The sequence below is a fragment of the Nycticebus coucang genome, chromosome Y, assembly GCF_027406575.1.
Source record: "Nycticebus coucang isolate mNycCou1 chromosome Y, mNycCou1.pri, whole genome shotgun sequence".
Lineage (NCBI taxonomy): Eukaryota > Metazoa > Chordata > Mammalia > Primates > Lorisidae > Nycticebus > Nycticebus coucang.
Window position 1 is genome coordinate 11,256,486 of NC_069805.1, and position 20,026 is coordinate 11,276,511.

Sequence of the window (20,026 nt, forward strand, 5' to 3'; positions counted from 1 at the left end):
GGACAGTCAGCTGAGAGGGCACCACACAATAGCAGAGGTTCCCTTGGAAACAGAGCAACAGCCATCTTTTGGTAACAATACAGCCTGGCATAAAACTATAAAACCATATTTATTCTCTACCTGATGCACTGAGCTCTCAGCACTCCCATTCTCTCACTCTGAGGTCTGGAGGCCTGTCCTCAAGGAGTCCAGATTCTTGGTTGATTTCTTGAGGGGTGTGGATGGTGCCTAAACTGCAGCTGGTCCACGCTGACTCTGGGGCAGGGGAGCAAGGAGAGAATGGTCAGGTGAGAGGGAACCACACCAGAGCAGCAGTTCCCTAATGTACAGAGAAACAGCCATTTTCTAGTAATGATACAGTTCACTCCCAAATATTCTGAACCCACAACCCCTGTCTCCCTGGGCGACCAGAGAAGGCTGCTACCACCACAAATAGATCTGGGATAGAAACACAGGTAATGTGAGTAAAGAATTTGCCTGAGAAGGTACAGACGTGGGTGGAGTGCAGGGACTAGAAATGCACTCGCAAACCCCATAAGTTCCAAGGGCAGGGCTGACCCAGAGGACCACTTTACTGAGCCTAAGACTCATCTGGTCCTCAGGAGATCATCAGCCTATAGACAAAGGAAAGCAGCAGAATAGAACTGCTGCTTCTATTTTTCTATTCGAAAATTTAGCTGGAACAGAAACAAAATCCCCCAAAGTTGTTATGTTTTGTCAGTAACATCAAACAGAGGTGGGGCTGGAGCTGAGTGAACACTCCCCAGCCTTCATCAAGCACCCAAGGTTGTCATGCCTCGCCTCCTCCTGATAGGTAGAGTCAGAGCTCAGTGATCTGGCTGAACAGAAATAAATTTCCTTTTGATTCAGGCAAGTGCAAAACCCTAGAGAATCTTTTCACTATGGGCAAATCTGTCAGCCAACTTCAGGGCTATCAGTGACTGGATGTGACAGAGGTGCAAATTAGGGAAGGAGGCATCAACCTTCCCACACTGATCTATTTCCTGGATGGCTCCTCCTGACTCCAAACAGCACTGGATCAAGCCATATTCGAGTAGTCACCAGACCACTTTGATCCAGTTCCCAGAGACCTCTTAAACTCTCCTTCCTGAGACATGTGCTGACTGAGACAATTGATTTGGACCTTTTGAACTGAACCAATCGCCTAAGGACTATTCAGGTGGTGCCCAGGGTGTGTGGTTGTAAGAAGGTTTAATTTTCCTTTTCCAATTGTTGCCTGTGGTGGGTGCGGTGACTTAATTGCTGGTATTTCTCCACAACTGAGACTTCATCCCAGAGGAACTGTTTCACTAGAGTCAAACAGAAACCAGATAAAAATAAGTCAGGACTACTTAGCTCCACAACACCAAACAGAGCCCCATTTTGTCAGGTCATAGCACTGTACAGGTTCTTGACAATTCTCCAGGTGAACAATAAAATGGTGTAAAGCAATCATTTGGCGGAATCAGGTAAAAAACTCTGGTAACATGAATAACCAGAATAGAGCAAACCACCTGAAGGAAAGATATGGCAGATGAAACTGAAGATCCCATTTATAAACAACTAACCAAGATGTCAGTAATCAAATTCAGAATTTGGATTGCAAACAAGATTAATAAAGTGAAGGAAAATTTAAAATTAGAAATTTGGGGTGGCGCCTGTGGCACAAGGTGTAGGGCGCCGGTCCCATATGCCAGAGGTGGTGGGTTCAAACGCAGCCCCGGCCAAAAAAATCACAAAAAAAAAAAAAAAAAAGAAATTTGAGCAGCAATTCAAAAATCAAAACTAGGAATTCTAGGAGAAATTGAAAAATTGTCTTAAGAATTTCACGAATTTAAAGACAAAACAACCAAATATTTAAACACACTGAAGCAAGAATTTGCAGCCCTCAAAAATCTAAAAAATATAGTAGAATCCCTCAGTAGAGTGGAGCAAGCAGAAGGATTTCTGACATTGAAGACAAAGCCTTTGAACACTCCCAAACTCTCAAAGAGGAAGAGAAATGGAGAGCAAAAACGGATCATTCCCTCAGCGAACACTGGGAGAATTCCAAGAAGGATAATATGCATCTCATTGGAATCCCTGAATCCAATGAAGTTGCCTCGCTAGGCACAGAGACCTTTCTCCATGAAATTATGAAAGTGAATTTTCAAGACATGCCTAGAGATTCTGAAATTCAGAAAGCAGACAGTTTCAGAACCCAGCATGACTTAACCCCAAAGAGACATCCCCCAGGCATATCATAATTAACTTCACTAAAATTAATATGAATGAGAAAATTCTCAAAGCAGCCAGACATAAGAAAGCCATTACTTGCAAAGGGAAGAATACTAGAATGACTGCAAATCTCTCTGCTGAAACTTTTCAAGCCAGGAGAGGGTGGTCATCGATTTTAATATCATAAAGCTAAATAACTTTCTACCCCAGATCCTGTATCTAGCTAAACTGAGTTTCATTTATGATGGAGAGTTTAATAATTCAACAACAGTCCTATCTTGAATAAATTTGAAATAACCAAACCAGCTCTTCAGGATATTCTCAGAACTATCTTCCATAACGACCAACCCAATCCTCTACCAAAAAAGTAAACTCACACAGAAAATTTTGGTCAAACTCCAACTTTCACACAGGAGAAAAGATTAAAAATGTCCACTGGATTTCCAAAAAACTTGATACCCAAAATTTTACCAGATTTATGAATATTTTCCATTAATGTGAATGGCTTAAACTGTCCTCTAAAGAGGCATAAGTTAGCTAACTGAATACAAAAACTCAGGCCAGATATGTGTTGCATACAAGAATTATATCTTAACTTGAAAGACAAATATAGACTCAGGGTGAAAGGATGGTCATTCATATTTCAGGCAAATGGTAATCAGAATAAAGCAGGTGTTGCAATTTTATTTGCAGATACCCTGCCCTTTAAACCAACAAAGTAAGAATAAGAATTCTCACTTCATATTTGTTAAGGGTAATATTCATTAAGATGAGATTTCAATTATGAATGTCTATGCATCCAACCAGAATGCACATCAATTTATCAGAGTAATTTTAACAGACATGGACAGCTCAATTTCCTCCATCTCCATAATAATCAGAGATTTCAACACTCCTTTGGTAGTGTTGGATCAATACTCCAATAAGAAGCTGAGCAAATAAATTTTAGATTTAAACCTAACCATCCAACATTTGGATTTAGCAAACATCTACAGAACATTTCATCCCAACAAAACACAATAAACATACTTCTCTTTTTTTTTTTTGTACAGACAGAGTCTCACTGTACCGCCCCCAGGTAGAGTATAGTGACATCTCACAGCTCACAGCAACCTCTAACTTTTGGGCTTATGCGATTCAATTGCCTCAGCCTCCCGAGCAGCTGGGACTACAGGCCCCCGCCACTACACCCAGCTATTTTTCTGTTGCAGTTTGGCCGGGGCTGGGTCCAAACCCACCACCCTCGGCATATTCGGCTGGTGCCCTACTCACTGAGCCACAGGCGCTGCCCTATAATAAACATACTTCTCATCAGCCCAGAAAACATACTCCAAAATAGATCACATAGATAGATTACATAGATCAAATAGATCACACCTCAGTAAATTTAAAAGGGTAGAAATTATTCCTTGCATCTTCTCAGACCAACATGGAATAAAAGTTGAGCTCAGCAACAAGAATCTGCATTCTCATACAAAAACATAGAATATAAATAACCATATGCTGAATGATAGCTGGGTCAAAGATGAGATTAAGAAGGAAATAGCCAAATTTTAGGAACAAAACTTCAATGAAGACTCAAATGATCAGAAGCTCTGGGATAAGGCAAAGGAAGTCCTAAGAGGGAAATTAATAGCACTGCAAGCCTTTCTCAAGAGAATGGAAGAGAGAAGTTAACAACTTAATGGGAACTCTCAAGCCACTGGAAAAGGAAGAACATTCCAACCCCAAACCCAATAGAAGAAAAGAAATCACCAAAATTAGAGCAGAATCAAATGAAATGGAAAACAAAAGAATTATACAACAGATGAGTAAATCAAAAAGTTGTTTTTTTTTAAAAGTTCAATAAAATGGATAAACCTTTGGCCAACCTAAGCAGGAAAAAAAAAGTAAAATCTATAATCTCATTCATTAGAAAATACAAAGATGAAATAACAACAGACTCCTCATATTCAAAAAATACTTAATGAATATTACAAAAAAAGTTATTCTCAGAAACATGAAAATCTGAAGGAAATTGACTAATACTTAGAAGCCCATCACCTTCCAAGACTTAGACACAATCAAGTGGAAATGTTGAACAGGCCCATATCAATTTCTGAAATAGCATCAACTTTAGAAAAACTCCCTAAAAAAAAAAAAAAAAAAGCAAAGTGTTCAGATGGCTTCACATCAGAACTCTACCAAACCTTTAAAGAGGAATTAGTACCTATATTACTCAACCTGTTCCAAAAGGTAGAAAAAGAAGGAAGACTACCCAACACGTTCTATGAAGCAAATGTCACCCTGATCCCCTAACCAGGAAAAGACCCAGTAAAAAAGAAAATTATAGACCAATATCACTAATGAATATAGATGCAAAAATATTCAACATGATTCTAACAAACATAATCAAGCAACACATTAAACAAATTATACAACATGACCAAGTTGGTTTATCCCAGTGTCTCAAGGCTGGTTCAATATGCGTAAATCTATATATAATTCAGCACAAAAACAAATTAAAAAACAAAGACCGTATGATTGTCTTGATTGCTAAAGCAACAGCTTTTGATAATATCCAGCATCCCTTTAAGATCAGAATAATTAAGAAAATTGGTATAAAAGGGACATGTCTTAAAATGATAGAGGCTATCTACAGTAAATCCACAGCCAATATAATATTAAATGGAGTTAAAATGAAATCATTTACACTCAGATCAGGAAGCCAACAAGGCTGCCCATTGTCTCCACTGTTCTTTAACATTGTAATGGAAGTTTTAGCCAACAGAATTAGGAAAGAAAAAGCGATCAGGGGTATCATATAGGGCCAAAAGGGATCAAATTTTCACTTTTCATAGATGATATGATTGTATATCTGGAAAACACCAGGGATTCTACTACAAAACTCTTAGAAGTGATCAAGAAATACAGCAGCGTCTCAGGTTACAAAATCAACATTCATAAATCGGTAGCCTTTATACATACCAACAGTAGCCAATTTGAAAAAAAAACATTTAAGACTCTATCCTTTCATAGTAGTGCCAAAGAAGGTGAAATATTTGAAAGTTTATCTAACAAAGGATGTGAAAGATCTATATAAAGAGAACTATGAAACTCTAAGAAAAGAAATAGCTGAAAATGTTAACAAATGGAAAAACATACCATGCTCATGGCTGGGAAGAATCAACATTGTTAAAATGACCATACTACCCAAGGCAATATATAATTTTAATGCAATCCCCATTAAAGTACCACTGTCATACTTTAAAGATCTTGAAAAACCAATAGTTTGTTTTATATGGAATCAGAAAAAGCCTTGAATATTCAAGACAGTACTCAGAAATAAAAACAAAGCAGGAGGAATCACGCTACCAGACCTCAGACTATACTGCAAATCGATAGTGATCAAAACAGCATGGTACTGGCACAAAAACAGAGAAGTAGATGTCTGAAACAGAATGGAGAGCCAAGAGATGAATCCAGCTCCTTACTTTTATTTAATCTTCATAAAACCAGTTAAAAACATTCAGTGTGGAAAAGATTCCCTTTTTAACAAATGGTGCAGGGTAAACTGGGTGGCAACATGAAAAAGACTGAAACTGCACCCACCCCTTTCACCATTAAGTAAGATAGACTCTCACTGGATTAAATATTTAAACTGGAGACATAAAACTATAAAAATACTAGAAGAGAAAGCAGGGAAAACCCTTGAAGAAATCGTTCTGGGTGAGTATTTTATGAGGAGGAACACCTGGGCAATTGAAGCAGATTCAAAAATACACTACTGGGACCTGATTAAACTAAAAAGCTTCTACACAGCCAAAAACATAGCAATTAAAGCAAGCAAACAGCCCTCAGAATCGGAGAAGTTATTTCTCTGACAAAGTTTTAACAATGAGAATTCATTCAGAACTCAAACATATAAGCAAGTAAAGAACAAGTGATCCCATCGCAGGCTGGGCCAGAGACTTGAAGAGAAACTTCTCTGAAGAAGATAGGCATGCAGCCTACAGACATATGAAAAAATACTCATAATCTTTAATCATCAAAGAAATGCAAATAAAAACTACTTTGAGATATCATCTAACTCCAGTAAGATTAGCCTGTATCAGAAAATCCCAGGATCAGAGTTGTTGGCCTGGATGTGGAGAAAAGAGAACACTTCTACACTGCCTGTGGGAATTCAAATTAATACAGTCCTTTTGGAAAGATATTTGGAGGACACTTAGAGATCTAAAAGTAGATCTGGCATTCAATCTTTTAATTCCTCTGCTAGGTATATAACCAAAAGGCCAAAAATTACATCATAACAAAGATATTTGTACCAGAATATTTATTGCAGTCCTATTCATAGTTGGTAAGTCTTGGGAAAAGCCCAAGTGCCTATAAATCCATGAATGGATTAATAAATTGTGGTATATGTAGACCATGGAACATTATGCAGCCTTAAACAAAGATGGAGACTTTACCTCTTTCATGTTTATATGTATAGAGCTGGAACAGATTCTTCTTAGTAAAGTATCTCAATAATGGAAGAAAAATTATCCAATGTACTCATCCCTACTGTGAAACTAATTTATGGATTTCACATGAAAGCTATAACCCACTTACAACCTAAGAATAGGGGGAATGAGAAAAGGGAGGGGTGGGGGGAGGTAGGCTGAGGAAGGGTGATTGGTGGCATTACACCTGCAATGCATCTTACAGGGTTATACGTGATAGTTAGTAAATGTGGAATGTAAATATCTTAGCACAATAACTAAGAAAATGCCAGGAAGGCTATGTTAACCAGTGTAACGAAAATGTGTCAAACATTCTATGAAACGAGGTTATGGTGCCACATGATCACATTAATGTAGACAGCTATGATTTAATTAAAAAAAAAAAAAAAACAAAGAAAAGAAAAGAAAACATTTCCACTCAGATCAGGAACCAGGCAAGAAAGACTACTGTCTCCTCTGCTTTTAACATTGTAATGGAAGTCTTAGCCATTGCAATCAGGCAAGAAAAGGCAATCAAGAGGATCCAAATAGGACCAGAGGAAATCAAATTGTCGCTCTTCGCTGAGAATATGATTATATATCTGGAATACCGCAGGGAATCAACTACAAAATTCCTAGAAGTGATCAAAGAATATAGTAAAGTCTCAGGATACAAAATTAATACTCACAAATCTGTAGCCTTTATATAAACTAACAATAGTCAAGGGGAAAATACAATCAAATATTCTATGTCCTTTACAATAGTTCCAAAGAAGATGAAATATCTGGGACTGTATCTAACCAAGGATGTGAAATATTTCTCTAAAGAGAGCTATGAAATACTGAGAAAAGAAATAGCTGAAGATGTTAACAAATGGAAAAATATACCATTTTCATGGCCTAGAATCAACATGGTTAAAATCTCTATACTACCTAAAGCCATTTACAGATTTAATGTGATCCCTATTAAAGCACCTCTGTCATATTTTAAACACCTGGAAAAAAATCGTACTTTTTTTATATGGAAACAGTAAAAAACTCGAATAGCCAAGACATTACTCACAAATAAAAACAAATCTCGAGTAATCATGCTTCCAGACTTCAGATTTCATTGTAAATCGATAGTGATCAAAACAGCATGGTACTAACACAAAAACAGAGAAGTAGATATATAGAACAGAATTGAAGACCAAGTGGTAAACCCAGATACTTCTTGTCATTTGATTTTTGATAAGCCAATTAAAAACATGAATTGGGAGAAAGATTCCCTATTCAATAAATGGTGCTGGATGAATTGGCTGGCAACTTGTAGAAGACTGAAACTGGACCACACCTTTCTCCCCTAACAAAAATTAACTCTCACTGGTTAAAGGACTTAAAATTAATACATGAAACTCTAAATAGTCTTAGAGAGTGTGCAAGGGAAACACTTGAGAAAATTGCCTGGGCAATTGAAGCAACATCAAAAATACATTTCTGGGATCTGATCAAATTAAAAAGCTTCTGCACTTCCAAGAACACACTAAATAAAGCAAATAGACAGTCTTCAGAATGGGAGAGGATTTTTGCAAGTTATGCTCCCAACAAAGGTCTAATAACCAGAATCTACAGAGAACTCAAAATTATTACTAAGCAAAAAACAAGTGATCCCATTTCATTATGGGCAAGAGACATGAATAGAAGCTTCTCTGAAAAAGACAAGTGCATAGGCTACATACACATGAAAAAATGTTCATCACATTAATCATCAGATAAATGAAACCAAAATTCTCTGACGTATCATCTAACTAAAGTCAGAGTAGCCCACATCACAAAATCTCAAAACAACAGATGTTGGCATAGATGTGGAGAAAAGAGAACACTTTTACATTGCTGGTGGGAATGCAAGCTAGTACGTTCCTTCTGTAAGAAAGTTTGGAGAACACTCAGGGATCTAAATGTAGACTTGCTATGCCATTTGGTCCTGCAATTCCTCTACTAGGTTATACCCAAAGGACACAAAATCATTTGGCAATAAAGATATTTGCACCAGATTGTTCATTGCAGCTCAATTCATAATTGCCAAGTCATGGAAGAAGCCCAAGTGCCCATCAACCCATGAATGGAGTAATAATTGTGGTATATGTATACCACATATATGGAATATTATGCAGTAGTAAAAAAAAAATGGAGACTTTATCTCCTTTATGCTAACATGGATGGAGATGAAAAATATTCTTCTTAGCAAAGTATTTCAGGAATGGAAAAAAAAAAGTATCCAATGTACTCAGCACTACTGTGAAACCAATTTATAATAACCAAACTTCCATATGAAAAACAAAACACAACTTAAGGCTATGATGAAGGATGGGAGGGGGTGTAAGAGATGCGGATGGGGTGGGGGGATTGTAGAAGTGTAGAAGATAGTAGGGGGATCACAACTATGGGGCACATTACCAGTACAAGATGGTTCTATAATGTGAAGAACACAAATGTCCTAATGTCATAAATGGGTACATGAGATAAAAGCTATGCTGGTTAGTATGATGTAAGCATTCCAATCTGTACAAAAAATCAACACACTGAAATGTGCATAAATATATTTATGATCTATGTACAAAAAACTTAATTAAAAATAAATTTAAAAAAGTATAATTTTGGTGTTTGATGAGACTTGCATAAAATCTGTAGGTTCCTTTTGGTAGTATGCACATTTTTACAATGTTGACTCTTCCAGCCATGAGCAAGTTATGTTCTTCCCTTTGTTAAGATCTTCTGCTATATCTCTTCTCAGGGTTTCATAACACTCTTCATAGAGATGCTTTACATCCTTCCTCAGATGTAGTCCCAAGTATTTCGTCTTTGGAGCTACTGGAACAGGTACAGATTATTTAACTTCATTCTTATTTTGGCAGTTATTGGGCATACACGAAGGCTACTGGTTTGTGAGAAATAATTTTTTATCCCGAGAAGCTGTAATTTCCCTTGATCACCTCTAAGAGTTTTGTAGTTGATTCCCTGGGGTTTTTCAGGTATAAGATCATGTCATCTGTACAGAGAGAGAGTTTCAGCTCCTCTCTCCCCATTTGAATACATTAGATCTCCTTCTGTTGCCTGATTTTGATAGCTGGGACATTCATCATTATGTTGAATAGCAGTGGCAAGATTGGGCATCCTTGTCTTGTTCCAGATCTCAGTGAAATACGTTCAGTTGGTTAAATTAAATATGATATTTGCTGTGGGTTTGTTGGAGATGGCCTCTTTCAGTTTATGAAATGTTCAACCTAAGTCTGTTTTCTTAAGCATTCCATTTATTTATTTATTTATTTATTTATTTATTTATTTATTTATTTATTTATTTATTTTTGAAACAGAGTTTCATTTTTTTTTTGACTTTGTTTTTTAGAGACAGAGTCTCAATTTATGGCCTTTGGTAGAGTGCAGTGGCATCACACAGCTCACTGCAACCTCCAGCTCCTGGGCTTAAGCGATTCTCTTGCCTCAGACTCCCGAGTAGCTGGTACAACAGGTGCCCGCCCTAGCACCCGGCTAGAAACAGAGTTTCATTCTTTGCCCTGGGTAAAGTTACCTGGCATCATAGCTCACAGCGACCTTAAATTTCTGGGCTAAATCTGTTTACTTCCCTCAACTTTTTGAGTGGGTAGGACTACAGGCACCCATCACAAGGCAAAGCTATTTTGTAGATAGGGGTTCTGGCTCCTGCTCAGGCTGGTGTTACACTTCTGAGCTAAAGTAATCCATTCACCTCTGCCTCCTAGAGTGTTAGGATTACAAGTGTAAACCACCACACACGTGTCCCTTTCTTAACCATTCTTATCATAAAAGGATAGTGGATATTGCCAAAAGTCTTTTCTGCATCAATCATATGCTGATCGCCTTGATTTATGTATGTGTAAATGATAATTATGGATTTACATATGTGGAAATAACTTGCATCCCTGGGATAAATCCTACTTGATCTTGATGTATAACTTCTTTAATGGGTCACAGTATTCTCCTTGCTAAGATCTTATTGAATATTTGGGCATTGATATTCATTAGTGATATTAGTCTATAGATTCCTTTTTTTGTTGGGTCCTTTCATGGCTTTGGAATCAGAGTGATATTTACTTAGTAGAATGAAATGGGGAGAAGTCCTTCCTATTTTAGAATAGGTCATGCAATATAGGTAGTAGTTTTTATTTGAAGGTTTGGTAGAATTGTGGTGTGAAACAATCTGGTCCACAGATTTTCCTTTTTGGAAGATTTTGTTTAGCTGGCTGGGCACAGTGTCTCACACCTGTAATCCTGGCACTCTGGGAGGCCAGATCGTGAGGATCACCTGAGCAAAAGACTTTAAGACCATCCTGAGCAACGACAAAACACCACCACCTCCACTAAAATAGAAAAAGAAACTGGGTGTTGTGGTACATCCCTGTAATTCTAGATACTCAGGTGGCTTAGGGGAGAGGATCACTTGATTTTGCAGGTTAAAGGTTGATGTGAGGCATGAAACAATGGCTGTCTACCCAGGGTGACAAAATAGTCCTCTCTGAAAAAAAAAATGTTTTTATCTTATATGCACTGGTAGAGGTAAGTAGAAATCATGTGTCCATTAGGATACAACATATATCATAGCTATGTTTTGAAGCTTCAACAGTGCTCCAGTAGAGTGAGACCACTTCCGTAACTTTAGACCTTTGTAGGTCATGCTGCTATCCTCATATTTTCATAAACCACAGTGCTGGGAAAATGTGAGGTGATCTGTTTGTCCCCTTGTACTACAGAGGAAAAGACTTTCGATCATCCTGCACTATAATGTCTGAAGTCAATTGTGAAGTGCACTCAGCCATGTGGCATTTCAGGTAAGCAGTTTGACTTAGACCTAACTGAAATCATTGGGAAAGATTCAGCATGAACTCATTTCATATGTCTTCCAAGAAAGAAAACTACTTCATTGTCTATTGCATATCACTCGTTACTGAACAGCACAAGGCAAGCTCACAGTAACATTCTAAGGTGAATAGCTTATTATTTATAGTGTAGTATTATTTTGTAATTTATTAATATGCACTGAATATAAGAAATTTAGAATAACAGTAAACTCAATGAGGGAGTCATCCAGCAATACTTTCAAATCTTTGTACTGGCTAAAGATGCCGTGGATCACATAGTTGTCACACACACTTTCCCAGAGACTTTGGCTAACTAGTTCAGAGTTCAGCAGACAACGGCTTCTTATATCATGTGCACTTGCTTATGATTATGTTCTGTTAATGAGAAACATTGAGATAGAGAGGGAAGGGGACCAGTGAGAGGGGCTAGGCAACTCCTTTCATAAACCCATTATGACCTCTTCCAGTTGGCACTGTGATCTTGAACCAATGATTTATATCGTTAGCTTTCAAATAAACAAAATAAATGAATAATATCTAAGATTTTGGGGTTAAGAATCTTCCTTTTTTGTTCTTGGAAAATATATAAAATGCTATTTAATTCAATGAACAACAAGAACATAGAGAAAACTTATAATTAATACATAATGGCTTAATCAAGTCTATAATGGATTATAAAACTAATAAATTACAATTGTAAAGTACTTTGAAATTTATAAATTCTGAGACTAAGGAAATATCCTGAAATAAAACTCAATCACATAGAAAAAAAATTAACAGTATATTTTTGAAAAATCAATCCCATGGCAGAAAAATAAGAATTTATTTATTTATTTTTTTATTTATTTTTATTTATTTATTTATAGCTGTGTACATTAGTATGATCATGGGGCACCATACACTTGGTTCATAGACATTTTGACACATTTCCATCACACTAGTTAACATGGCTTTCATGGCATTTTCTTAGATATTTTGCTAAGAACTTTACATTCCACTTTTACTAGGATTCACATATTCCCTTGTAAGATGCACCACAGGTGTAATCCCATTAATCAAACTTCATCCAACTACCTTCCCCCTTCCTCCTCTTCCTTTCCCCCTTCTCCCTATTCTTAGGTTGTAACTGCATTATAGCTTGCATGTGAAGGTCCCACATTAGTTTCATAATAAGGGTGAGTACATTGGGTACTTTTTCTTCCATTCTTTTGACACTTTACTAAGAAGAATATGTTCCAGCTCCATCCATGTAAACATGAAAGAGGTAAAGTCTCCATCTTTTTTTAAGGCTGAATAATATTCCATGGTGTACATACACCACAATTTATTAATCCAGTAATGGATCCATGGAAACCTGGGCTTTTTCCATGACTTAGCAATTATGAAAAGGGCTACAATAAATATTCTAATACAAATATGTTTGTTATGATGTCATTTTTGGTCTTCTGGGTATATGCATTTTGGAAAGAGATATGGAGAACACTTAGAGATCTAAAAATAGATCTTCTATTCAATCCTGTAAAAATAAGAATTTAGAATAACATAGATATATAACATAATTTGATCATTCACTATATTGGTACCTGACATTATTTATACTCAGAAACATAGCAAGTAGATCATAGACTCAAATCCTTCTAAAAATGTAATTGGGCATTTCAGGAAAAGGGCTGTCTTTTGCATATTGTGACCTAAATTGGATACTGTGTACTGACTCTCTCAGGGGTTTTTAAAACTGTGTCTTGGCTTCAACAGCCATAAGAGAAACAAAACTATATTTTTCACTTTCATTGGTCTATGTACTTAATGCCCTCTATCCGAGCTTTAAATAAAGTTGCTAACATATTTTTAGGTTATCTCCATATACAGTAAAAGTAAAATTGTAAGACAATCTTTTCGTTTTTTTCAATCTTATTATCAATTACCAAGGTGTTGTGGTTGGACATACAAAAGATATATATAGATATGACCACCTCCGTTTTTAGAGTGTAATCTCCCTGATGCACTCATTTTCCTAAAACATATAGAAAAAAAACAGTTGATATATGAAATCTTTCATTCACTGAAATAAGAGAATCAATGAAGGGAAATACAAATTTAGACAATCATCTAGAGTCCACATGAATAGCAAACAAGCATTAAAAATTCAGTGCTTTGAAGCTTTGCTGAGCCTGTTCCACAGAGGGCTTCTCATCTGTGTCCTACAGGAGCTGATTAGTCAAGTCTGGGCAAATAGTGATGGTTCTTGAGATTTGCGAGTAAGAAGAAAGCAAAGGAATTGGGGAGGAGACAAATGGCTGATTGAAGCCAGCTTTCCACAGAGGATCCCATCCAGAAGGATAGTTAAAGGACAAAATTTCAGCAAGTAACCTGGTGTATTTGAGCTGCACTAAGAGAGAAGGTTGAAGAACGCATGACAACCCCACTGAGGTGAGCTGCAACCACAAGGATACAAACAAAAGGTAGAAAATCCATCACCAAGCGGATGGGAGTTCCACTCCCCCATGAGAACAGCTCAGTGTGTCCCACAAACAATAGGTCAGAGTTCGAAGGTCCTCCCACTACACTCCACAAAAGAGACCCTCTAAAAACTGAACCTACCTCCCCTACTAGGGTGCCATGGCATCCTCCTGCCAGGCATAAAACTGCATAAAATATATATACTCTCTACCTGGAATTCTGAGCTCCCAGGGCTCCTCTCCACTCACACTGAGGTCTGGAAGCCAGTCCCACAGGAGTTCAGAATCTTGGGTGATTTCTTGAGGGGTGTGGATGTTGCCTGGACTGCAGCTTGTCAGCACTGGCTCCAGAGCACAGAAGTGAAGAGAGGATGGTCGGCAGAGAATGGACCAAACCGGAGCAGCTGTTCCCTGATGCACAGTGCAACAGCTGTTTTTTTGTGACAATACGGCCAGGCATAAAACTGTGAAAAACTGTGTGTGTTCTCTGCCCACAACCCTGGGCTCCCAGTGCTCTGCTCTCGCTTCAAGTTATGGAGGCCTGTCCCCCAAGAGTCCACACTCTTAGGTGATTGCTCGAGGGATTTAGACAGTGCCAGGGCATGGGAGCGTGGAAAGGACAGTTGGCCAGAAGGGAGCTGCATAGGAGCAGTGGTTCCTTGAGGCATAAAACAGCAGTCCCCTTTTGCTAGCAATAATGCTCACTACTGAAAATTCTGAAGCCACACCCAATATCTCCCTGGGAAACCAGAGACTGTGAGGATAGGGTTTGGTGGAGGCAACACCAACTTGCAAACCGGGGCAACTCCCAGGGCAGGGCTGACCCAGAGGTCAGCTTTACTGAACCTAGGACGCACCTGGCCCTCAGGGCATTGTCAACCTATAGACAATACAAGAGCAAAGACAAGCTGATTTGGAACGCAATTCAGCTTCTCTTCTGCAGGGGAACAGCAAAGTTGTTCTGTTCTGTTCTGTAACATTAATCAGGGGCGAGACTGGAGCTGAGTGAAAACCCCACAACCTTCATAAAGTGCCTGAGGTTGTCAGGCCTCACCTCCTCCTGCTAGACAGAGGCAGAGGGCAGCGGCCTGACAAACTTACTTGTGATTCAGTCAGGTGAAACACCTGGAGTACTGGTTCACTACAGGCAACTGTGTCGGCCAACTGCAGGGCTATCAGTGACTGGGTGTGACAGTGGTTCAAGGTGGGGAAGGAGGCAGCAACATTCCCAACGGATCTATAGGCTGGGTGGATCCTCCTGACTCCACACAACATGGGAGCTAGCCAAACCAGTGTAGTCACCAGACCCATGTGATCCATCCAGTTCCCAGAGACCTCTTAAACTCTCTCACTCGAGACAGGTGCAGACTGAGACAATTGATTTGGACATTTTGAACTGAAGCAATCCCCTGAGGACAAGTCAGGTGGTGCCCTGTTTGCACAGTGGTAGGAAGGATTGATTTTTCTTTTCCAATTGTTTGCCTGTGGGGGATGAGGTGACAATTGCTGATATTTCTCCACAGCTTAGATTTCAATCCAGAGTATCTGCTTCACTAGGGTGGAACAGAAACCAGCTGAAAACAAGACAGAACCACTTAGCCTCACCATACCAGACAGGGACCCAGTTTCTCAGGCCACAACACTGTACAGGTGCTCGACAAAGCACCAGGGGAAAAAATCAAAGGGAGTAAAACAACCATGGGGCATAATCAGTGGAAAAATTCTGGTAACATAAAAAACAAGAATAGATCAACCCCCCCAAGGAAAGATATGGCAGATGTAATTGAAGATCTCATTCATATACAAATGGCTGAGATGACAGAAATAGAATTTGGATTGCAGACAAAATTAACAAAGTGAGCTAGGAATTCGAGGAGATAATCAAAAGTTTTCTCAAGAATTTAATGAATTTAAAGACAAAACCACCAAAGACAGACACACTGAAGCAAGAATTAGCAGCCCTCAAAGACATGAAAAATACAGTAGAATCCCTCAGCAAAAGAATGAAGCAAGCAGAAGAAAGGATTTCAGACATTGAAGATAAAGCCTTTGAAAGCTCCCAAACTCTCAAAGAGGAAGAGAAATGGAGAGCAAAAATGGACTATTCTGTCAGAGAGCTCTGGTATAATTCGAGGAAGGTCAATATCCGAATCATTGGAGGTCCTGAAACTGATGAAGTGGCCTTGCTCACGACAGAGGCCCTTCTGCATGAAATTATGAAAGAGAATTTTCCATACATGCCTAGAGATTCTGAAATAAAGATAGCAGACAGCTTCAGAACCCCAGCACAACTCATCACCAATAAGATATCCCTCAGGCATATCATAATTAACTTCACTAAAATTAAAATGAAGGAGAAAATTCTCAAAGCTGCCCCAGAAAGAAAACCATTACCTTCAGAAGGAAGAATATTAGAATGACTGCAGATCTCTTTGCTGAAACTTTTCAAGCCAGAAGAGGGTGGTCATAGACATTTTTTTTTTTTATTGTTGGGGATTCATTGAGGGTACAATAAGCCAGGTTACACTGATTGCAATTGTTAGGTAAAGTCCCTCTTGCAATCATGTCTTGGCCCCATGAAGTGTAACACACACCAAGGGACAAGCAAAATAACTTTCAACCCCGAATGTTGTATCCAGCTGAAATGAGTTTCATTTATGATATAGAAATTTAATACTTTAATGACATTCATATGTTGAAGAAATTTGCCATAACCAAACTTGCTCTTAAGGATATTCTAAGACTTATCCTCCATATTGACCAACACAATCCTATACCACAAACGTAAACTCACTCAGAAACTTATGGTAAACTCCTATATCCACACTGGTGAAATGATTTAAAATGTCCACTAGACTTTTGAAATTGAGGCTACTTTTCTTGGTATGGAAACTTTAACTGATATTGAGCAAAGTACAAATATTTTAAACTGTTCTGTCCCTGAGGGTCAGAAAGATCAACTACGCCCTTATGTGCCTCCTATTGGATTATCTATATGGGGCAGACATCTTTAACAACAGTCTGGAGCTATGATTATTATTCCCTCTATTTCCAAACCAGCCAAGACTATAATGATACATATGGGTTATAATCCCATTGACCCCACTCCTACTTTAAAACCTAAAATTTTAAGCATTCAAAATGACAAAACTGGACTAGGCTTGCCTGCTTTTCATGAGGGTTTTATATAGAGGCTCCTGTTTAGTGCTTTGCCTTGCTGTTAAAATGGTTAACAGATAAACCGATGTGGGTTGAACAGTGGCCACTCCCTTATGAAAAATTAGAAGCACTTAATAATATAGTTCAATACCAGTTAAAAGCAGGCCATATCATGCCCAGTACCAGTCAATGGCATAGCCCAGTATTTCTAGTGAAAAAGAAATCAGGAAGATGGTAACTGATTTAAGGTGAATCAATGCAATTATTTCTTCGATGGGAAACTCAAAATCTGGAATACCTAACCCATCTCTAATTCCTAAAACTTATTCTATCATCATAATTGATTTAAAAGATTGTTTCTTTACCATTCCCCTTCATCCTGAAGATGCCAAAAGATTTGCTTTCACTATTCCTGCCTTGAACACAGAAAAACCTGTAAGATGCTTCCATTGGAAGGTCCTCCCTCAAGGCATGTTGAATAGCCCCACCTTATGTCAACTTTTTTTAAACCAGCCTTTAGAGATAGTAAGGACACTTTTCCTGGAGGGTATGTGCTTACCTTATATGGATCAAATCTTAATAGCACACCCTGATAAGGAAAAGTTACAACAGATGTTTGAAGCTGTAAAGGAAAACTGCCAGCAGTTTGGACTTGTAATTTCTGTGGACACAATACAGTACACAGATCCATGGGAGTATTTAGGATATAAAATGACTAGACAAAATATAATTCCACAAAAAGTAACTATTAGAAGAGATACTTTAAAAACTCTGAATGATTTTCAAAAACTATTAGGAGATATAAATTGGATTAGACCTAATTTAGGAATTCCCACATATGCTTTAAAAAAATTGTTTGCAACCTTAGAAGGACCAGCTGATTTAAAAAGCCCTAGAGTATTAACTGCTGAGCAGAAAAAGAATTACAGTGGATAGAACAGAATATCCAGCAATCTCAGATAGAGAGAAATGTTGAAGTCGGTCATTTTTATTTATATGTGTTTCCTTCCAATCATTCTCTGGACTGTTAACAGAAGAAAATAATTTTATAGAATGGTGTTTTCTACCTAACAAGACAGTTAAGAAAATGGAAACATATATATATACAAAATAGCCACAATAATTTTAAAAGGATGTAAAAGTTTTAGACAATTAATTTTTAAAGACCCAGGAAAATATTTGTGCCTATTACTAATTCTCAAATTTGTAATTTCTTTATCTTCATCATTGAATTGCAAATCACTCTTTCAGATTCCCTAGGAATTATAGATAACCATTATACTAAGGATAAAAGAATTCAATTTCTTAGAAAAAAAATTGGATATTACCAAAAATTATTAAAGGACATATTTTAGATAATGCTCTCATTTTTTATACTGATGCTAACAAGAAAGGAATTGCAGGATATATAGGGAAAAAAATACAAAAGGTCGAACAGTCTCCTTATCAGTCTGTTCAGAAAACTGAATTATTTGCTATAGTAATGCTAGTAAGTGATTATCGAGATCAAGAGATAAATATTATTAGTAACTCAATCTTTTGTACAATTGTAGTACAAAACATTGAGACTGTTACTTTAACTGAAAATAATTGAAAATTAAATTTATTTTTTCACAAACTACAAAAGTTAGTAAGAGCCTCAGTAAAAGGTATTTATATTACATATATTAGAGCCCATACAGAATAACTCGGACCTTTATCAGAAGGCAATTATATGGTAGATCAATTAATAGGGTCAGTACTCACTGCCCAACAAAAACATAATATTCATCATTCTAATGCAAGATCTTTAAGAGACATGGCATCACTTGGCATGCTGCCAGAGCCATAGTCCGATCTTGCCCTGCTTGCCACAACTTTTAATAGCACCTCCTTTACCCAAGGGAGTTAATCCAAGAGGATTGAAATATAATCAACTATGGCAAATGGATGTGTCTCAATTTCCGGAATTTGGTAAGACAAAATATATACATCATACTATAGGTACTTATTCTCATTTTTCATGGGCAATAGCATTATCATCGGAAAAAGCAGATGCTGTTATTACACATCTATTAGAATGCTTTGCTATTATGGGCAAACCTGAAACTATAAAAACAGATAATGGATCAGCATATATTGAAATAAATGCAAAGAATTTTTTTTTTTTTTTTTGCCAGGGATGGGTTTGAACCCGCCACCTCCGGCATGTGGGACCGGAGCCCTACTCCTTGAGCCACAGGCGCCACCCTGCAAAGAATTTTTTAATCTCCATGAAATAAATCATTTAACAGGTATTCCTCAAAATAGCCAGGGTCAGGCTATAATTGAAAGAAGGAATAGAACATTAAAAGATATGCTTAACAGACAGAAGGGAGAGGGACAGTATACCACCCCTCAAAATAGATTATCTTCAGCTCTATTTACTTTAAATATTTTAAATTTGAATGATGAAAATGAACTCACATATGAAAAAATGCTCATCATCTTTAATCATCACAGAAACACATATCAAAACTACTTTGAGATACCATCTAACTCCAATGAGACTAGCCTATATCATAAAATCCCAAGACCAGAAATGTTGGTGCCGATGTGGAGAAAAGGGAACAGTTTTGCACTGCTGATGGTAATGCAAATTAATACATTCCTTTTGGAAAGAGATATGGAGAACACTTAGAGATCTAAAAATAGATCTGCCATTCAATCCTGTAATCCCTCTACTAGGCATATACCCAGAAGACCAAAAATTACATAATAACAAAGATATTTGTACCAGAAGGATTATTGCAGCCCAATTCATAGTTGCTAAGTCATGAATGAAGCCCAAGTGCCAATCAATCCACAAATGGATTAATAAATTGTGGTATATGTA